The sequence below is a fragment of the Nymphalis io genome, chromosome 12, assembly GCF_905147045.1.
Source record: "Nymphalis io chromosome 12, ilAglIoxx1.1, whole genome shotgun sequence".
NCBI lineage: Eukaryota > Metazoa > Arthropoda > Insecta > Lepidoptera > Nymphalidae > Nymphalis > Nymphalis io.
The window spans coordinates 3,411,446-3,432,903 of NC_065899.1; the positions used below are offsets into that span (position 1 = coordinate 3,411,446).

Sequence of the window (21,458 nt, forward strand, 5' to 3'; positions counted from 1 at the left end):
AATTGTAGTATATCAAGATTTAAATTAAAAAACAATAATAATAAATTCAATAAAACATTACATAATAATCAATAGCATTGACATAACTAATAACATTATTACAGAAAATACAATTTAACATTTCAATATAACACAAAGTTTTAAAATATCACAAAATTAAATTTAAAAAAATATTTTATTTTATTATAGTTATTTAAAAAAAAATGCATTATGTGTAATACTAAAATTAATCAAGAAGAAAATATATATTATATGTACATATATGAATATTCATAAATGTCTATAAAAAATATCATTAATTAATTCATGACAAACAGATCCAAGTTTAATTTAAATTATAATTTCAATAGTGCATGCATTATTAATGTGTTATTTTAAAAAGGCCAAAATTTTTTGCCTAAATTGTACCAACTTGTCGTGGCATTTTTTTTTTTTTTTTATAGAATAGGAAGGTGGACGAGCATATGGGCCACCTGATGGTAAGTGGTCACCAAACGCTCTTAGACATTGGCATTGTAAGAAATGTCAACCATCGCTTATAGCCAATGCGCCACCAACCTTGGGAACTAAGATTTTATGTCCCTTGTGCCTGTAATTACACTGGCTCACTCACCCTTCAAACCGGAACACAACAATATCAAGTATTGCTGTTTTGCGGTAGAATATCTGATGAGTGGGTGGTACCTACCCAGACGAGCTTGCACAAAGCCCTACCACCAGTCATATGCATATGTCTAAATCATTTATTTCTTTAGAAGTGTTATTATATAACGTCGCCGTTCTGGGTATTGGTGAGTTTTTACCTAAATGAGTCCTATACGTTGCAACTTGAAATAGTTTAGAAGGATAATGAGGAACTCTTGATGGGATTCGAAATAAAAATCTATTCAAGAGATCTGGACAATCAATTTTGTTGTTTAAAAGTTTGTAAAGAAACATCAATGATAAGATTTTTCTTCTGTTTTCAAGACTGCAAACGCTAAAGTAGTTTAACCTCTCATTATAATCTTTAAGGTTTAGTTTAAATCTAAATGATATTTGCCGCAAGAAACGCTTTTGAATATTTTCAATCCTTGTGATATGAATTTTTTTATAAGGTGACCAGATGTTATTACAGTATTCTAGTTTACTACGCACAAGACTGTTAAAGACCATAAAAACGGTTTCAGTTTTCTTGAAGTGTTTAGTGCAGCGCATAACAAAACCAAGAGATCCGTTTGCTAATTCTAAACTTCGATCGATGTGGGGGATAAAACTAAGACGACTATCCATGATGACACCGAGGTCTCTAATACTATTAGTTTCAAACAATTCACTTCCATCTATATAATATTTGGATGGAAAAATATTATTTTTACGCGTAAATTTTATATGGACACATTTCTCAATGTTAAGATACATTTTGTTCCTACTACACCATTCAGTCAATCTGTTAAGGTCCTCCTGCAGAAGATTCTGATCCCTCACGTCCTTAATAACACGCATCAATTTTAAGTCATCTGCGAATAAACTCATGTTACAATGGTTAACAGTACTAACAATGCCAATATCTATGGGCGTTGGTGATCATTTACCATCCCATGGCCCATATACTCGTCCACTTACCTATTCTATAAAAATATTATAATTCTGCAGGTGATAAATAATAATTATTGAGAAGGTGTTACGTATATGAGTAACTTAAAAGTAACTGAATGTTAAGTCTAAAAGCGTAAAGTATTAATATGTTGATTGATTGATTTAACGAAACTTAATTAACCCAATTTTAAGGAAATGTTGATTACTGAACCATTATAAGTCGAACTTAACAACATAAGTATATAAATTACATCTCGTATGTTATGACTTGGCAAGCTTTCAACTCCGATCGGTCTCCCTTTCGAACAGCCTCAATGTGATTGTTTGATTCCAACTTTATTTTTATGGGACCCATAAAATGAAAGTGCAATAATTTGGGTCATTTATTTTATTTTTTAAAAAACTACTATTTATCTATTTTGTAAAAATACGAGGCGCTGTGATTGTACCTCATTTTTTAATTCCCTGGTTTATATTATAGCCTCTTTGAATTAGCTATTACCCTTTTAAATCTAAAATTTCGTACGTGTAAACAAATATCCGGCGTAAGGTTTATTATTGATACTTTTTAAATCTGTACCAAAAATTGTTGATTCAAACCCGGGCAAGCTAGTTTTATTTTTATTAGTTTTATTTTATTTTTTATTACATTTGGTGCTCGGTGGTGAAGGAAAAATTCTTGAGGAAATCTATCATAGTATATATCGGGTGATTTTTTCTACATGGTGTAATATACTCTAACCTTCTATCCAAGAGAATCAATTTGGCTTAGTGATTAGAAGGTTCGCGGAAAGACCTATGTTCGCGGGTTCGGCTTGAGCACCGATTAATTTTGATGTACTTAATTTGTGTTTATAATTCATCTTGTGCTCGACGGTAAGGGAAAATATCGTGAGGACACTTGTATGTAACCCAACCGCATTGGAGCAGCGAGGTAGAATAAGCTCGAAGCCTTGTACTCAAGAAGAGAGGAGGTCTTAGCCCAGCAGCGCGACATTAACAGGCTGTTTACTTTATTTCACTTCTCCTCAAGAGAAAATGTTTACTTTTTCTTAATACCTGACGTTTAATTCGCATACGCATGTTAAGTTATCCTATAAGTGAGGTATGCAATTTTTATAATTAAGTTATTTAAGATTGTACTCCAGAATAAGAAACAAAATTATATACAGCATTGGCTTCCTATTTAATAAAATAAATAAATAAAGACCAACCAAGTTAGTTAAGTTTCAGAACTAGTTAAATGGCTAATATAGTAGCAATTTTAAAGTATAATTTATCTTTTATAAGTTAAGTTTAAACAAATGATCCTAAACATAGTAGAAAATTATTCCAATTCTCTCCAATTGCGAAATTCATTATTCATATTACTTTAAGAGTATGTCGACGTTATTTGGAATTTGTAATTTTTATACAACTAAATGTAAAGTAAAAAGCAGGTTGAGGTTTTAAACGTGATTTCCAGTTAGTACTTGTTTTATCTTGGCACGAATTAATCCCCTGGAAGCGTAAAATGTTTCACCAACTTGCAACTTCAATTCTATTTCAGTTCTGTTACAGCAGTTGCCGTGAAAGGACGTGCGCGATGAACTAAATTCAATCCCCTTTTCATACTAGTACGCTAAACGCTATAAACATTTTCTTTGATTAAGTTTCGAATTCAATTCATATAGTGTTCTTGGACTGTGCTGTTTCTGTAAAATTTTTTTTGTAAATTTGTTATAATAGTATCATAACTTTTTATCTTTAGGATTTTGAGTGAATTGTGCTAAATTGCGATGACTGTTGACAGAATTGACAGATCAGGGTAAGTGGTAATACTTGTTTTGATTGAATTGATTCATTTCAAAATTTTCAATCTTTTCGATTATACCGTGTTTATTATATTTCAATCCACAATGTTTGTTGATAAATTTGCTTTTAAGAGAATTTAATTTTTTTATTATTTTTTCTTGAAGTCACAAAGTGATTCAATTATAATAATCATCTTTAAGGTAAATTAAATTATACAAGCTGCTCTTCTAATTTAGATAAATTAATATGAAAATTTGACTATCTTGGCTTTACTTGGTTTAAAGCCGTACCCTTTGTCAACGCTCTTCACTTTTGTTTATACTAAAATTACACAAACGATGTATATAGGCGTGAAAAGGGTTACTGCGTTTTGATGACGAATTAATTTTGAAAAAAAATGCTACCTTTGTACTAATACAGCAAAAACTAGATATTTTGAATTTTTCTTTTAAACACATATTTTTTTCAATAATTTAGCCTAAAGCTTTACGTTATGAATTTGATTTATTTTTTAAACCTAAATAGAACAATTGGTTGGATCATTGAGGAAAAATGAAATATGTCTAAGGATGGTATAATTTTTTCGAATTTAGGTGATACGTGACGTTAGTAGATATCGATTTGTGAGGTCTCCCAGATTTAGTGTCTTATTATTTACAGATTAAAAAATACTTACTCCTAAAACCTACTAGTATATAAAGTATCAGTATCGAAGTTAAAGTAGTGTCAAGGGAGTATAGTGTTAAAAGTAATATGTAGTTTTAATTTTTAATCCAACAATTAACGGGTGATTAAAAATAATAGAAAATTAAAAAATAATTTAAACAAATAATTACTGACTGAATTTACTGGTGGTAGAGCTTCGTGCAAGCTCGTCTGGGTAAGTACCATCCACTCGTCAGATATTCTACCGCGAAACAGTAATACTTGGTATTGTTGTGTTCCGGTTTGAAGGGTGAGTGAGCCAGTGTAATTACAGGCACAAGGGACATAACATCTTAGTTCCCAAGGTTGGTGGCGCATTGATGATGTAAGCGATGGTTAACATTTCTTACAATGCCAATGTCTATGGGCGTTGGTATTTACTTACGTACTTACTATCAGGTGGCCCATATGCTCGTTCGCCTTCCTATTCTATAAAAAAGACTCAAATTGTGGCTTATGAAAATATTCAAAAATACGAACGAAACAGAAATTATAGTTATAATTGTTTTAAGTGATATTTTTTTATCTATTACAAAGGGAAATTCATTACTTTTAATAAAATAAAATACTCTAAATATCAGCCAATTTTCAGCTTCGTTACTTCCACAATTCCGTATTATATTTCTCCTGTAGCCGTATAATTGGTTTAACTTTTCTTCAGCTCATGGCACTTTAGTTGAAAGGTTCAGTAAAGTGATTTATTTCCGAAATAATAAAGTAAATAAAGCCTTTGAAGAAATGGCTAGACATCGATACAATAATAAACAAATAACAAGATAAAACAAATTACATTTACACCTTGAGTTATAGAATGTTCACTCAAAGACTTAATTGCCACCAATATTGCTTTCTCAGACAAGTTGCTTTGCCATTTTCTGATACAAAAAGTTTTGAGTTTTTAATGATCGTACACTTTGTTTTGGGATATTTTCTCAATAAGCACTATATGGAAATTCAATTGAGTGGGTGGTATATATCTAGACAGGCTTGTAAAAATCACTAAGATAAAATGACTATTTTTATTATAAATATCAAAGTCAAATTTCTTTTTAATGTGCTATTTATAAATTTAATATTTAACATTATTTTTTATTGTAGATTTCAAACCGAAATGGCGTAATGCACATGATACTATAATCGAAGATCACGGTTTCGAAATCTGAGCAAGTCTGTAATTCCTCACCACCAGACATAAATACCAGTATACTTCTGAAATTCTGAAATATGTATGTCCACCGACCCTCAAAGGAGTAGCGTTGTGAAGTAAGCTCAACGCCTTCTCCATGAGTGGAGAGTTTAAATTGCCCATCGATTATATATTTGATTACTTATTTATAAAATTTTCAATTTTCAAAATATTTTTAAAAAATATTTTGAAAATTGACATTGAAACCCAACATTATAAATAAATGTTTCTATTTACTTTCTGTTCATTATGTTAGCCAATCCATCTTAAAAGAAATAAGTATTTACGAAGCTTTATTTTTACATTTTCTAATCATGCCCAAGCCATTTAACGAAAGAATTATTCTGTTATCGTAAACTGATTACCATATTTAGTACTATTAGTTTTCCGTGACTCCATCCGCTTCAACTTTATTTTTCCTGTAAATCTCGTAATTTATATGCTTTTCCTTATTCAGGTCTGACGCTCTATGTCAAATATCAATGAGATCGGATGGTGGCTTAGTCGTTATAAGGCAACAAAAACAGGGCTACCTCCACATTTAAACTCATAATATTAGTTTGAAGTTTAATTATTTATGGTAGTTTTATGGAATTTATCACATTGTTTTTGTACATGGTACTATAAATTATAAATTAATGTAAGATGAAGGGAAGTTGTCCGAAATACTCACAGCATCCACTTTGTAAGCCTGACATGCGTTAGAGAACATGCCTGCTATATTTTAAGCTACGATAATGTACCGACTCAACATGCTTTGGTATAGAGATACTAACAAATTAAAATTATATCGAAGTATGTACATATGTATATGTTATATAAAATATGCAAGTTGCAAAAAACAGTCGTAAGTATTTTTGAATGAAATAAACAAAGAAATAGATCAAAAAATTGTTGGCTAAAGATTAGTCATAAATTTGATTAAGACTATCGATCGAAATGCTTATCAGGAGAACTTTGAAAATAAACTGGAAATATTTGTAATATGATGATGTAATAATTTTCAAACGAACGCCTTTTTGTATGCAGCTTATAAACTGCAAATATATTTTTAATAAAAACTGGGATAACTTTAGAACCGAGGATATTATTAGGTTAAGGTTATCTTTTTGGGTGCTGACCAAGTCTCGGTTTATTTTGATCGAACCTCCTTAGCGTAAACATTGTGAAGAAATTCACTGGAAACAAGTTATTATTAATAAACTATTTATGTTTTTAGCAGAGCCATAAAATATAAATACGAAAATAAAACTCAATAAGAAAAAATATACAAGTCTGTAAAAGAAAAATGCATGTTTTATTGGTCTTGCGACCGATTGTTTAGTCAAATATACTTGACTTTGTCTGACTAGGAGTCGTGATTGTAATACACAAGTGAATATTGTTATATAGGTAAATTATTACATATTGAAAATATACTATAATATATAAAGTCATGTTTACCCAATTGATTTCGAATAATATGTATTCGTAAAGATGGAAATATGAAAGGAAATAAGACGTTGAATGTAAGTCGAAACAATATTATTCGAGAGAAACGATATTCGATAAACAACACTTTCCACTTTTCATAGTGTGAAGAATTGAGTTTATTTTTATTTGTGAATTAGAATATAAATTGGTATTTAGTGATATTGGAAATTAGATCGCGAAAGCGATATTCAGTATCAACAGTGAAAGCCTTTGTTGAAACAAGGAACGTAGAAGTAGTAGTTTTATTACTTAGTGTATTACATAATTGAGTATTATACAAGCATAAATGACTACCACTTCAGTGTAGTGACTAGCTTTAAAGGCAACTTAATTTGAAGTCCTAGATTTAAAGCCCGGGCTGGCCCGACCCAGTATCCGATGGAAGTGTTTATACTCCCGTGCCCAGGAAAGCCGTTGGTCTTACGCCTGATGTCTTGTAGTGCTATAAAAAATTATTAAAAAAGCGGATCAAATATGATGTTAAAATAAAGAAAACGATGTAAACAAATTTGTTTCATAAATGTATGCAAACAAAAATATTTTATGAATGTTAAACAAAATCGACTATTATACTCCTAGGAACGTTTTAAAGTGAGTACCAGAATAATAAGCAGTGATGTGTTGAGTTATTTCATACAATAATGTCCTCTACATACGACCTCGTCGCAGTTTTATTATACGTATAAAGTATACGTAGGTATATTATTAATGTAATTAAACTTTATAAATATAGATAGGCTTCAGAAATAGACTGTTAGAACTCATATAAATGTTTTAATCTTTATAACTGCCGATAATAGGGGATTGCGCAAGCCTGACTTGATATGTACTATTTAAACATTGACTATATTTATATTAAGTCAACAACATATGATGTTGTTGTGTTTTATTAAAAATGACGTGTCAATGTTTAAATGCATTGTTGCCAAGTTCCTTTCATTTTTAAGAGAATTGATTCGGAGTCAATTCCACCACACAGCTCCTGTCCTGTGGATGCACATATGTACATCTTATTCAGGATTTTTTCCATTTATGCTTATCAGGATATATATTTACGCTGGAAAAACGCATTACGCGTTTCCCCCACGGGAACAGTGGGGGGGTATGTGGGGCTCGCCGATGTTCGAGGCGCCGAGTGCGACCCGAACAACGGAATACCCACTAAAAAACCAGCGGTACCCTTTCCGTCATAACGAGGAGCGCCACGGAATCGCTTACGCATGCAACCGCTACCGCGACGATCACGATATATATAATGATTTTAATATTCGGTTAAAATGCCTTCTATTATTTGAACCATCTGTTCTTTATACTGCTTTAACGGCAGTTTTCGTATCTACACATACTAGAGGTATAATCTCATGGAAGTTACTACTTTGTATGTATATATGAAATAGTATGTAGTTTATAATTATACATAGATAATTTTATACTCTATAAATATTATATATATATATATATATATATATATATATATATATAATATTTGTAGGTGTATTATCGGGATGTAGGTATGTGTAGTTTTTCACCAAAGGTTAACTGTGAGATATCGCTATAAGCGATAAGACCGCCTTCGCGCACCAATTGTTGTTTGATTTGTTGCTCTCTGTTACTCTTATGTTATCTGTTATTTATATGTTGTGCAATCAAGTATTAAATGATAATAATAATATTTTAACAATTGAAGGCCTGTATTAATTTTTATTCATTGTTTGGACATTGTAATCTTAGTCATTTCATGATTGTCTTTTTAATTTGTACAAGTAGCATTATTTATTATACTTATATACTTTTAAGAAATTTTTGTATGAACTGGAATACTATTTATTCTTCATAAATTATAGTACCCATTATTTTTGGAGATATATTATCTTGACAAATAAAATGTTCATCGTAACGCTCTAGATAATCACCAGGGAATTTTATTTGGGATTTGAGCAAGTTTAACGTCCTTAATATCTCTTGAACAAGAACAATAAAAAAGTAATATTTTGGAAGAATTTCTGTACTCAGTGTTTTACTGAACAAAGTGGTTCTCGGGGTTATTTCAGAGAGTAAAATGGAGTTGGATGATTTGATTTTCTTTCCGCTTACGAGTATGGAATTCGGTTAAGGTGCGACATGGAATAATAATGTGATACAGATATAATTTATAATATATAAAAAAAATACGAGAATTCATTTTAAATAATGATAAATTTCTATCTTTCCTTTTTTATTCAAGTTGGCTATTATAATCACTTGTTAAATTTTTCAATTATGTGACAAGATTAAATTGAATTTGAAACTAACAAGAAAATCGTAATTGATATATTTCTCAAATGAAATAAAGGGTCAAACACCTTCTTTGCATTCATTAAAAAATAATGAATAATACTTAAAGAAAAGTCAAAGTTGTATTACTTTAAGAACATAACGATATGAGGAATGGAATATTTAACTAAAAATATATTTTATGCTTGAAAAATGTTCTTCTATATTTCATCTCACCAGTAATAACTCTGATTTTATATTCATACATTCACAAAACAAATAAAATAATATCAACGGTGGCTTGTGATGATTTCAAGTTTGCTAAGAAAATCTCTCTTTGCATAAAAAGCAAGAAAATTGCGACAGAACTGTTATTAGGATTGAAATCATTAAACGTAATACTTTACTAATAACATTGTAGGTATAGTGGTTGTTAAGTTACACAAAGCTTTGTCCCCTTTTCCGAACGTCAAATTACTGATGTGAGAAAGAAACTTATAATTATTCACCCTGCTTTGAAAATCATGAAAAACAGTTCGTGCTTCGCCTGAAATCTTTCCGGTTCTGTCGGATTTGCCGTCCAATCGAATTATGAGAGTGAGAATAGAGATTGCGCTTATGTTTGCGCACACTTTTGTACACAGTAATATATCCTGTGTGACTTTAGAACAGCTGATGGTCGATCAGTAACATCTTCAAACAATTCCGAGCGAATGCGCTATATAGGATAATATTATCATGGACACCGTTGTCAGGATCTAAAGTTTGTTTTGTATGCATATTTGATATTCTTAACGGTGAAACGTTTTATTACTTGTCTAAAGACTAAAAACTTGAGCTCTACGTGTTTGTGGTTTTATCAAGACTAGCTGCTCCGCGCGTTTAAGCGTTACTGCTAGCCCTTCTTTGGTCGTAGCGTTATATAATCTATAAACATTTTTTTCAATATATGGACTATTTAATACAAATAATATTTTTCAATTTGGATTAGATCTTGAGATTATCGTATTCAAACTAATAATAACCATTAGATTAATATATAAGCAAGGCGATTTCAGGTGTAAAAATTTTCGATGTCCACATAAAATAGATGTAATATTTTTGTATATTCCCGTAAAGTAACGCGATGAACTACGAGGGGCTCGTAACCCACGGCGCCGTCCGGCTCTGAAGCCTGGATCATTCCATAAAGAAAATTTATAGCATGCGGCAACTAGACCCATACATTCAAGTGTCTGTCCTCTGGTCTAACACGCGCTATGCTTTTTATTGGAAAATAAATTATGAATGGACGCTTATATACTTTTTTTTTGAATGAATTGAAAACACATAACTATTACTTTGAGCTAAGGAAAACCTTGAATGATATTATTGTACATGAGTATCTGTCAACCCGCATTAAAGTTGCGTGGTGGAATGAGCTCCAAACCTTCTCTTTAAAAGTAGAAGAACCCTTACGTCAGAGTGACGTAACAAGAAGTAATTTTACTTATTTTTATTGTAAACTAACCCCAAATATAATAATGACAAGCGAATAATAAATTAATGTACTACGCTGAAAAAGTAATACTTTTACTTATTACAATATTTTTTATTATCATACAAAAAAGACAATGTGACTTGAAATATCTAAAGCAAACCTTTGACGGTTTATGAAAAAGTATCCAAATATTTCGTATCTCTAAGCTAAATATTTTTCTAGTATATGATTTACGGCCTATTATGTTTCCGTTTTGTGTAAGCTTCTATTTGAACAATATTATGCTGACAAATAAATGCTTGTAATCTATATGAAAAATATTTTTGTTTTCGTTAGAGTTGTGTACTTTTGTACTTAACATATAAAATAATATTGGCATATGTCTAAATATTAGTTCCAATCTCCAAATCCAGGTTGGATTCACCTTTGAAGGTACATTGGTTTATACTAGGTGATTTAGTACAATAATAGTTATAGTACAAGTATAAAGAAACTAAAATACAGACAAGCGTTATGTTATCATAGTTTTCCCTTATCATGTCAAAATATGAAAATAATACTAGCGTTGCCTTTTTGAAAAAGAGAGTTACTCGGTAATATTGTACTCATTTTACAATAAAACCAACGAATATCTATTGCTGGTCAGATAGTTTGATTGTTTTCACATTTTAAATAGACCAAGCCTAATTAAGTCCTTACAAAAATAAATAGTTTAAGCGCGATGTAATGTATTTTACATTCTAGCGCCATCTATTAATAATAATAATAACGTCCTCCAGACCGATTTCGGCCACGGCGGCCAATCTCAAGAGAGTTTAGCCAACTGCGCAGGAGATATTATAGTGCACAAGTGTGTGTGCAAACACAGGTGCACTCGCTCTTCCCTCACTCTCATAATCCGATAGGACGGCAATCAGATACGACCGGAAAGAGTTCAGGCGCAGGACTAACGGCTTTACGTGCTTTCCGAGGCACGGGGTTTATACACTTCCAACTTCCAAACCCCGGGGATGCTATATTGATGGGAATTTTCTGACAGAAAAACCCAGTAACTTTTTATTGGCCCGACCTGGGAGTTGAACCCAGGACCTCCGGATCTGCGGCCTTACATCAAGCCACTAGACCAACGAGGCAGTCAACTAATATTCTATTAATAAAAAGTAAACTTAAAATTATATTTGGCATAACATTCAAAACACTTTTTTTATAGAATAGGAAGGCGGACGAGCATATGGGTCACCTAATGGTAAGTGGTCACCTACGCCCATATACATTGGCATTGTAAGAAATGTTAATCATCGCTTACATCGCCAATGCGCCACCAATCTTGGGAATTAAGATGTTATGTCTCTTGTGCCTGTAATTACACTGGCTCACTCACCCTTCAAACCGGAACACAACAATATAAAGTACTGCTGTTTTGCGGTAGGATATCTGATGAGTGGGTGGTACCTACCCAGATGAGCTTGCACAAAGCTCTACCACCAGTAAGCACTCCGTATAATAATGAACTATTGAGGCATTATTACTGCTTTACTATTTGGTCGACAGCATCATATCATCTGTCATGTTTAACGTTCCCTTGTATATGTAACGAGAACATGAGATTGACTCTTGTCACGTCATTAGTCTTGAAGATGATGCACATCTACTTATATTATATACTAAAACCATATCCAAAACGCCCTGCATATTCTGATATAACTTTTATGTGTATTGGTTTAGTAGTCAGTTAGGCATTATAAAAAACAAAAGTCTCCTCATTTATGTAGTATAGATACTTTATATTATTTTATATTCACTTGCTTCAGAGAAACTAATCGATCAAAATATTATTAACAAAAAGATCTAATAAGTTAAATTTTCATGCATTAAATTCAAATGCCAAACGGCAATATTTCGTATTATTGTGTACTCAAGGATACAATGTAATCTTATTACTGACAGCCCATTTGGCAATATCAGAAATATCCTTCTGTAAGAAAAAAAATTAAATGTCAAGCATCGACCTCATGCTGTTCGTAATATGTTAAAACAATTTTGTTTGTATGCGTTATATAATACGTATAAGTATGGTTGTCAACTGTACTACTTATTACTGACCAAGTTGTAGGTGCAATTTTCAGTTTATACAAAGTATCGATATGGCCCACAAGTTCTTATTGTTAGGTCGTATTTACTTCTCTACCTTTCGACGTTTTTAATAAAAGCTTTATATTGCTTTTTAATCTGTTTTTCGAAAATAAATGACAAGCAAAATTGAGTTTTAAAACAGGAGTGCCTACGCGTCGGTAGTCTTGCAAATTACAGCGATTTAGCCGACAAGGTAAATGCCGACAATTAGGCCGAGCTGCGGCACGTCGGCGGGGTCGACGCGGCCAACGAGGTTAGTTAATATAGCTAGAATATTAAATTTTTATCTTTACGTTTTATAATCTATAATGAATTTGTTTTTTAAGAAAGATGTCGGCAAAACCTGTTTATTTTTATAACGAAACTTCTTTTTTTACTATTATAAATATATTTTTTGTTTTGAAAAATAAAATTGGTCTTTTATTTAAATTAGTACTGTATGGCGTATAAGTGTGGTAACTACATTGATTATTTGGAAAAAATAAATGAATATAATCGAAACATGAATGTAATGCATGTAAACATTGGCATCACCAGCAATTCATTTAATATATTTTAATTCATGATGTTAATAAATAATGTTCCAGTTTATCGTTATAAATTGGCATTACGAATACGTTTGTTCTCGAAATTAAACAGTTAGTATTAGTTCAAATTATATCATTCTAAGATAAGCATAAAGGTTGATCACAATACCCTCGATCGTATCAAGAAAAGTTCACCGCAATTCCACTCACTAGCGCCAATGCTTTCTTTTTTTACTTTTTAGTTGTATTGCTAACTTCGAAATCAAAGCGGCAACAGTATACTCAATATGTATCTCAAAGTGTCAATTACCATTTGATTATTATTAAAAAAAATACTAACTTTGGATATTAATACACCTTTTTTATGTAAAATCCATTGGCGCGCCTTGGAGATAAAACCGATTCTAATTCAGTGTAAACGGCATGACGCTCTCATATGCCGTCACGCCCTTCTCCGCCGCTCTCTTCTCACTTGTGCATACGTGGCATGTTATAACAATATGAAAAATATTTGTTTTTCTATTAATGAAACCGTTTTTATTTGTATATTCTTTTTAATTTACTGATTTCTCTTATTTATACGCTAGAAGTTCTGTGACTTCAACTTTTTTTAAATGTCTGATGCATGAAAAAAGTTGGCTAGAGTTCGCAACCTTTGGATTGATAATTTATTCGAAATGAAAGTTTAATTAATTTTATAATTATAAATACTCCGATACAATGTGTTCAATAGCGATCTATGTCATTTTCAGAAAGGTAGGCATTCTCTGGGGACTTCTTATTTATGTATTGATAATTCTATTGCTACAGAGTTTTGATAGTTTCAAGGGATAATTAACAGAGACAGAAAGTCTTCATGTTTGGGTCAAGTTCTTGTAATGAAATTGTCTGCTATATGTTAAAGGAGTTAAACTTTGCCCTGACTCTAAATGAGATCTGTAACGCTTTGTAGAACTTATGGCTTATGAGAATCCAGATGTCAGATTCCTGGGCTTGAATCCCGGGGGTCGGGTCAATAAAAAAATATTTAGTTTATCAGTCAAGATAGTTTCAATAGGGTTCGCCAATCTCGTGAATTGGAAGGAATTGGACGTGAATTTTGGAAGTTAAGAATGTTTAAATTCCCGTTCCTCCGTAGAGGTACTATAGTTTTCTTCTCTGATAATTTTGTTGTACCTATTAACGAGCTTTAAGTAATCAGTTCTAACCGTTATTTCAAAACATTTTGGAAATAACCTTAAGAAAGTAAAACATGTTTGAAACATTCAAATTAATATTTTTTACATCGCTAATGTCTATATTTGTTATTTATTTATTTACTTGTCCAATACTCTAAACTTAGGATTTACTAGTTCGATTTAAAAAAAACTACGTACAACACATTTATTGAATGAGTTTATAGACTTTATAACATCAATCTACAACCAGTAACATTTACCAGGCTGAGCAGTACCGTTTAATGTGGGTGAAACTATTCGGAACAGCTAGTTCGTTTATATTTGTAAGATAAGATTGTATGTCACATGACTGTAAATTTTATATGATTCTGAATATATTCAGTTGGTTTAATGACGCATTGACCCTGAAAAGGTTGAGTATTAAGACAAAACTTCACGCCTTCCGTCCACTTGTTCTATTTTTAGCGGCTCTTGTTAAGGGAGATCGTCTCGATTGCTTTGTATCTGCAAAGAAAAAAAGCTGTACCTCGGGATTTTCTTTACTTTTCTCTTCAGAACTTTGCTATTTATTTTTAATCTATCTACAGTTTCAATTTCATGAAAAGTTGATTTATTAAAATACCTAGTATATTAAAACACAATAGTTAATATTTCTTTTTAAATTCTAATTGTAAAAGTTTCAGTTATTTTTGAGATACCATCATGTATGTTTGGCTATAAATCTTTTTTATTTCTTTAAAATAACATCGAAAATATAAAAACTAATATTTAGAGATTATTTCCAGGGGACAGTACGATTGCCGTAAAAAAGTTCAGTTCTTAAATCGTGATTTGTTACGTGTTACGCGACAGGGGAAAACCAGTGTACGACAAATTGAATGACTTGCTTATCCCCTTGTCACAGCAACTGGATCGGTTGTTTGTTAAATTTAGCTGAACTAATTACTTGATCTTAATTGTAGAATTAAAAAGATAAATATATATTTTTAAATTATAAGTTAAATTGTAAAATAATGTGTACGTGTTTTAATATTTATTTTATTATATTAATTTACTGTAAATTGCTTTGTTAAGTAATTTTATGTGGTAAGTATATAAGTAGTTGCTTTTTATAAGAAGATATTATGTTTTTCAGGAAGAATTTGTGTTTAATTTATATAAACAATTACTTTATTTCATTAGCTCGGGGCTTAACTTATTTTTTTTAAAGCTATGTATTTAATTTAAATAATATAATATTTTTCCATACTCATACCACTATTATATTTTGTGTATATGCATATACTAATAAAATGTAACTATTCGATATAGAAGTAGTAGTAGTAACAGCCTAAATATCCCTATATATTGCTGGGCTAAAGCCTCCTCCTATTTTTGAGGAGAAGTTTTGGAGATTATTCCACCACACATGTGGCAGAATTTTAGTGAAATTACTGTTTCCTCACGATGTTTATGTTCACCGTCAAGCACGAGATGAATTATAAATACAAATTAAGCACATGAAAATTCCGTGGTGCTCGCCCGGGTTTGAACCCACGATTATTGGTTAAGATTTATGCGTTCTAATCACTTGGCCATCTCGGCCTATTTAATATAGAAACATGGATGAAACCGTTAATTGATATAAAATACCCTGCATAACGCAAACGGCTTTATTTTTTATACTAATCGCTCAATCTTCGTATCGCTTCGTATAGCTAGAGAGAAGGAGATGCAGTAGTAGATAATGGCGTGTCACACAGATTTGCTATTTGTTTTGTGTAATTACTGGGTAATAAGAGTAGTAAAAGTATCGCTGTTGGGTGGTGGAATAATTGATAAGGGGCAGGTACCCACTCAGACAGGCTTGCAGAAGTTACCATTAGTACTAATATATAAGTGTTTGTTCATAATTTTAAGAAGTAATGATCCATATCCCAAATAGAATATTATTTAATGTATTTTACTGTAATAAACAGCCAATTAGCTTACGAAGCCTTAGTTTTAAGAGCTAGTAACAAGATTATCTAAGTCAAGACACCATTACTAATTTATTACACAATTAAGGAATTACCAGAATAACCATAGTGACATTAAAATGAAAAACATATACAGCTATGTATCTATAAATGTTGCTTAGGAAGTGATTAATCAAACACTGCTGTGTTTTCTTCTTTCGAATGTAAAATCAATGAAGACGGGAAGAGATACATCGGTGTTTACCTAAACGCTTATTAACGTAGGGCCACTAATATTTTTATTCTTTTGACTTATATTTTTCTTTAGAGGGATGACGAGGATGAAAATCTCAATTTTACCATATAATTGAAATTACACTTTTTTTTTAAATAGAATTCAAGAACCTTTAGTTGTGCTGTTGTTGAACTTGATGAGGGAATTGTAACCAAACTTCTATTAATTGTCTATTATATTTTATTTACATATCCATAGCAAATGAGATAGAAAATAATATTATATTATAACGACCTTGAGTAGATAAAAGCTAATTACTATGAGAGCCGCTCATAATATAAGATTATAGATAAATCACATTAATGGCACGATGAGTGAGTCTTGATTTACTAAAAAATCGAAGTTGGCAGCTTATGAGTATCTTTATGGTTAAACTATCAAAGCACTATTTTCCAAACACTCAATGTAATGACATCTTTACTCCTCGGCAGGGCTTTGTGCAAGTTCGTCTGGGTAGATACCACCCGATGAGTGGGTGGTATATACCGCTGCAACAATAGGTACTTATTATTGTTGTGAGCCACTGTAACTCAGTAGTGATAGTAGACGGTGGTGATCACTTACCATTGATGATGATTTGCCAGTCTACCTAGCTAATGCAATTAAAAAATAACCTAAACAAACTTGTAGGGAGCTTTATAAAATAACAGAAAGATTTTAATAGCGGAAAAATTTTACTGCGAAGAAATCAACAAACCGTCAATTAATACAAGAATACGTCATAGACGATACGTAAAAACACTACCGTGATAAAAAGAAGACTTACCAAAGATAAATGAAAGAGACAGCATTAAAGAAATAATCGTAACTAAATATACGTCTAGAGAAATATAAAAAACTAAAGACTTTTATAAAGGGAAAGAATATAAAGATTTATGGAAAGATAAAAAAGATATTAATAAGGCAGTCGTATATAACGCATCGGAATATAAAGACGTAAAGGAAACCACGAAGGTGACTAGTGTTATTTAACGTCTCAATTTACTTATATAAGAAGACTCAAGGATCAAGGGTCATAATTATATGATATAATTTTTTTATTAAAAATAAGTATCTTTTTATTAATATCTACATTAATTATCTTTAATTCTTTCGAATGTTGTTTCACTAATTAATTGTAATAGGATGGAAAACCCAAAAATACATCATTATGTATTATTTTATTCATTTCATCCCAAATTAATGAGAGTATCTTTTACTTATAAAAGCCGTGGTCAGAATTTATGATTTAAAAACATTGTTTATCGTATAACGTGAAATGTTATGTTAACGTAAAATTTTATACGTTATGTTGAATATTTATAATATCCAGCGTGGTTTCGAGTCTTCAGGGTGGCTTCCATTAGTACGTCCTTACCTAATGGACCGTGACATTTTCCGTTTATATGTAAGGGTTCTTTCGACCTCAGTGAATTACAAATGGTCATAATATTCATATGTAAAAATCTTAGATTTTAAGCTGTATAAAATCATTATAAGGAGATTTTTTAAATACTTATTATTATTGTATAAGTTCATCATATTTCTCGCGCTTGGTACTGATTCCAAATAGTCTTAAAGTTGTGATTAAACCCTGCCTACCTTAATTATAAAAGAATTAAATATTCATATTTTTATTATTTAAATAGTACATTGGCTCGTGATTTCGCCTAGTTAGTTAGGATCTTAATAATGTTGTTTTCGTAATTACCGTGTTATTTTAGAGATAACATGTTCAACAAACTAAAGAGAAGTCAAATAAAACTATGTTTATCTTTTAATACGTTTTTATTATAATTTTTATTTTTATTTATTAATATAAGCAAAATTTTAATTGATTTAAATTAATTGACTGAAATTGTAAACAATTTTAGTAATGAGATCCCGGTCCCATTTCCTTTAACATCTCTTACGAGTAGTTGAAGGATGTCGCTCCTTCCCATCTTTATATATTTAACTGATTTAGAAAAATATAAAAGGGGTAGGAGGCTGAATTGGCTCCACACCCACCGTCAGCTATAGGCTCCGACCGCGCATCGGTGAACTTTCCTCGATCATGGGACATACAATTTTGTTAGTTAGTGCGCCCACAAGTAGTTAATAATATATGGAATGGAACTTAAGTCCATTAGGTACCACAGCCGTAGCTGAGGTGTTTAAAAGACTGAAAGTCTTATCAATAAATCAATAAACTAGACAGTAGTCAAGTAGGAAGCACAGTCCTAACTGTGGTGTTTATAAAGTAGCCGTAGCCACAACAAAAATAAGGAACAAAGTCCAAAGTTCGAACAGTCAAAGCTGTAGAAAAGTCCAAGCTATAGGGACCAGACCTAGGTTTTAATAATATAAATGAAACACTGGTTCTCATACCAGCTTAAGTGCACAACCGCCAGATGGCCTTATGCAAGAATAACCCTTTAAGTTTATATCCACTGACATTGAGCGCCGTTATAATAATAATATGTTTTAATTCTAACCATTGTGGAATAATATATAATAATATAAATATTGCATCAATTGCGTAAATCACATAGATGCCACTCAAGTGGACTTAAATATAATTTGTCATATGCTCTACCTCAATAGGCTCATGTGCTTATTTCCGTATTGTTTATAAAATATAAATATATCTTATTATTTTGTAACCTATAAACGCGGTTCCTTACTTAAAAGTAAGACTTATATCTAAGACTTATAACTAAACTGAACGCATCCCTATCCTATTTATATACCTTTTATAAGCTTTACTTAAATCTATAACTCCATAGTAAATATAAAACTTAACGTCAGTCTACAGCAAGCAACGCACCTATTGGTCGATTACCTAAACCAGAACAAAACCCAGATCATTATTTGCACATTGTAAACTACACAAATGAGATATATGCAGGCTGCACTTTCTATCGCTAGTATGTTGACGCATGTAGAGAAACATAACTACTACTATGACATGCTACAATATCACTTGTGATATCCCTAAACTAAGCTATGGGGGCGTCCCTAATAAGGACGTGTAGTTTACTACAAACGACACTTCTCGCATAAAACGATTAGTGCGTCATGCCAGTCTGGATGAAATCCATTGATTGATATTGTCCTTCACTGCATGAACGTATCAGTATAGCAGTATTACTGCCTCCTCAACGTACTGCAACATTCGGTCATGATTCCGGTACTACCGATCAACGAGAGACATCATTAAAGACATAATAACGTTAACCAGCAATAGCGCAATACCACATAGTACATTACCCAGCAAACCGGAAAGATAGAGTGGGGGACCTTACCATATCGCCGTAGACGTTATATATAGTATTTAAATCAATTTAAAATTTATTCTATCATTATGGCTGATTTTAAGTGTACTGAAACCCGAGTTCGTAGAATAAAGTTACTCAAAGTCATCCTTCCTGCTAAGCGTATGTACAATGACCCATAGTAATAAAATACCTAAGTCACTGCTACTGATAGAACTAAGCCACTAGCAAAAGCGCTCTCAAGAAGGGAAGAAAAGATATATATGCTTATAACTCGATTTTAATCCATTTTAAGCATAAGCGGGTATAAGGTCCTTCGGAATTGCTCACGCATTCTACCGTGACGGAAATCGGCCAAAAACATTAATGCAATTTGAAATAATTGACACAAATGAAATTTACTTCGTGGCTTTGTGCAAGCACCGATGTATGGGAGGTGCTTGGTATTCACCAGCAGATGGTTCGTAATTCAAATTTTATTAAAACTTATAACTAAAGACTAAATAGCCTTAAAATGAAAACTAAAAAGTAATAATAAATAAAATAAAAAATAAAAATATACTTAAGAAGTCTAATTGCAACCTAAAACCCGTTATATTTAATATTATCAATGTAATAATTTGACGAGCCGGTTGGCGTGGTTGGTAGATACTTGCCTTTTCACGCCGAAGGTTGTGGGTTCGATTCCCACCCAGGACAGACATTTGTGTGCATGAACATGTCTGTTTGTCCTGAGTCTGGGTGTAATTATCTATATATGTATGTATTTACAAAAGAAAAGTAGTATTTGTAGTATATCAGTTGTCTGGTTTCCATAGCACAAGCTTTGTACAAGCTTAATTTGGGGTCAGATGGCCGTGTGTGAAAAATGTCCTAGGATATTATTATTATTATCCTAGGATATTATAATAATGAAACTATATGATAGCTTTGGTTTTGGTAACTCGCAAATAGCCATGTTAACTTTGCAAGCGACAGTTTTTTTTAAATCACAGACATACATTTAAATTATGTTTATTTATATAAACTTATTGTTTGTTTTCGTTCGTTATTGATACAAGTCAGACAGAGAATCAACATTAATTATGACAACAATGTTTAAGTAATTTTATAATTATAATAACATATTCTTAATTTGAATTTATTGACAATTACAGTTTAATTATTTTTTTATTTTTTATATTTAATATTTAACTCCTTATAATTTTTTGTCTTATATCGTTAGAAGCTTGAATGATGATTATTAAGTTACGTAAATGAAGTGCTGGATAAAATAAAAACCAAGAACATACGAAACAGTTTGTCTATTAATTGAAAATGAAAACTATGTATTCTCGATTGCTTAGAAACAAATAAATATATTTTATTTTACATAGTTTTATGTAAAATTCGTCTGACCCTGCCTTAATCCACTGTTCTTTTAACCTCGACACGGCCAAGCTACTCTGGGACAAAAGAAAACACTGTCAGTAGAATCTTTTATAAAGTAATGAGCTTTGTGGTTCAGTGGTCTTTATAATCGACTTCAAAGAGCAAAGAGGCTAATATCTTTTTTATATTTTTGCGTATTTATAAAATGTATTTAGATTAACTTATAGTTTTAAAACAACATTTAATTTATCTATTTTTATAGGATATAAAAGAAAAATAAAAGAAATGCTGCTAGCATTCTTGCCACCATTC

The 21,458-nt window shown here is 31.4% G+C and overlaps 1 protein-coding gene across 1 annotated transcript in view; it reads left to right on the forward strand.

The window, feature by feature from the left end:
• The first annotated feature begins 3,146 nt into the window (after positions 1–3,146).
• Positions 3,147–21,458, forward strand: part of LOC126772204 (trace amine-associated receptor 8c) — a 56,803-nt gene continuing 38,491 nt past the window's right edge. Inside the window, exon 1 of the mRNA XM_050492460.1 lies at positions 3,147–3,385. The gene's annotated coding sequence lies outside the window, so the exon portion shown is untranslated. The remainder of the gene's footprint in view (positions 3,386–21,458) is intronic.